We start from the raw sequence: 2,317 nt of genomic DNA, 5'->3' as shown, positions 1-2,317 counted from the left end.
CTCCAACACCACAGTTCAAAAGCATCAAATCTTCGGCACTCAGCTTTCTTTATAGTCCAACTCTCACATCCATACATGACTACTGGAAAAACCATAGCCTTGACTAGATGGACCTTTGTTGGCAAAGTAATGTCTCTGTTTTTTAATATGCTGTCTAGGTTGGTCATTTCATGGCTGCAGTCACCATCTGAAGTGATTTTGGAGCCCCCCAAAATAAAGTCAGCCATTGTTTCCACTGTTTCCCCATCTATTTGCCATGAAGTGATGGGACCAGATGCCATGATCTTCGTTCCCAAATCTATTGAGAGTCAATGAAATCCCAATCAAAATCCCAACAAATTATTTTGTGGATATTGACAAAATGATTCTAAAGTTTATACAGAGAACAAAAAGACCCGGAATAGCCAACACAATATTGAGGAAGAACAAAGTTGGAAGCAGGTACTACCAACTTGGACTCACTACGAAGCTACAGTAACCAACGTAGTGCGGCATTGGTGAAAGAATAGACAAATGCATCAGTGGAACAGGACAGAGGGCCCAGAAACAGACCCATATAAAGAAAATCAACTCATCCCTGACAAAGTTGAAAAGACCATCTTTTCAACAAACAGTGCTGGAACAACTGGATGTGCACATGCAGAAAAAAGAAATCAACGTCACAAATCTTACAGCTGTCACAAAAACTAACTAAAAACGAATCACAGACCTAAATTTAAACACAAAACTATAAAACTCCTAGAAGATAACATATGAGAAAATCTAGACGTCCTTGGGTTTGGTGACAACTTTTTAGATACAACACCAAAGGCACGATCCATGAAAGAAATAATTAATAAACTGTACTTCATTAAAATCAATTAACTTCTGCTCTATGAAAGATGAGGTCTAGAGAATTAGACGTTAAATCACAGACATGGAGAAAATATTTGCAAAAGATATAACTGATAAACAACTGATATCCAAAATATACACAGGACTCTTTAAATTCAACCATAAGAAAACAAACAACCCAATTAAAAAATAGGCCAAAGACCTTAATAAACACCTCATCAAAGAAGATATTCAAATGACAAAAAGCACATGAAAAAATGCTCACATCAAATTTCATCAGGGAAATGCAAATTAACACAGCTGCTGCTGCTGCTAAGTCGCTTCAATCGTGTCCGACTCTGTTTGACCCCAGAGACGGCAGCCCACCAGGCTCTGCCGTCCCTGGGATTAAAACAGAGCTATCACTAAATACCTATCAGAACAGCCAAAATCCAGAACACTAACAATAGCAAATGTTGGCAAGTCGTGAAAAAGCAGGAACTCTCAAGCACTGCTGGTGTGAATGTAAAGTGGTAGAGCCACTTTGGAAGACAGTTTGGCACTTTTTAAAAACACATAAAACTAAATATACTCTTACCACACAAGCTGGTTCCTTGGTATTTACTCAAAGGAACTGAAAACTTACTTCCACACAAAAACCTGTGCACAAATGTTTATAACAGCTTTATTCATAAGAGCTCATACTTGGAATCAACCAAGATGTCTTTCAGTAGGTGAATGGATAAATAACCTGTGGTCCATCCATACAATACAATATTATTTATCACCAAAAAGAAATGAGCTATTAAGACGCAAGAAGACATGAAGGAATATTACTCCGTGAAAGAGCCTGAGAAGCCAGTCTGAAAAGGCTACATACTGTTTGACTCCACTGGACAAAAAGAAGGGTATGACATTCTGCAAAAGACCAAACTTGGTTACAGTAAGATCTGGTGATTTTCCAACTTTAAGAGGGAAGGAGGGATGAACAGGGAAGCACCGTGAGATGATGTGTGGCACCGCTGCTAAGTCACTTCAATCGTGTCCGACTCTGTGTGACCCCATAGACGTCAGCCCACCAGGCTCTCCTGCCCCTGGGATTCTCCAGGCAAGAACACTGGAGTGGGTTGCCATTTTTTGGTACTAAAAACTGGGTTGACTTCTAGAGCAGTTCAACTTTCTAATACGGTTCTGCATCAGTAAACCACAGGACCTGCCAGGCCTGAAATCATTGCCACCTGTGTCTCCAGTTAGTGACCAGACACCCTGAATTAATAAATTATACAGGTTTTTTTGTTTTTGTTTTTGTTTTTGTTTTTGTTTTTTTTTTTAGGACAGATACCCAGGAAATTACCCACCCTCTAAGGTCACTTGGGCAATGGACTTTACAGAGCAAACTGGCCCCGTTTAAAAATTCTTGGCTCCTGAAATTCGAAATAAATTGGGTTTTTCTAAAAGAAGTTTTATCTGGGACTCAATAAGAACTTCAAAAGAAAAAACAAAA

The sequence above is a fragment of the Bison bison genome, unplaced genomic scaffold, assembly GCF_000754665.1.
Source record: "Bison bison bison isolate TAMUID 2011002044 unplaced genomic scaffold, Bison_UMD1.0 scf7180017864491, whole genome shotgun sequence".
Taxonomy (NCBI): domain Eukaryota; kingdom Metazoa; phylum Chordata; class Mammalia; order Artiodactyla; family Bovidae; genus Bison; species Bison bison.
The sequence above is the reverse complement of the archived record's forward strand: the minus strand, read 5'-3'. Positions refer to the sequence as shown.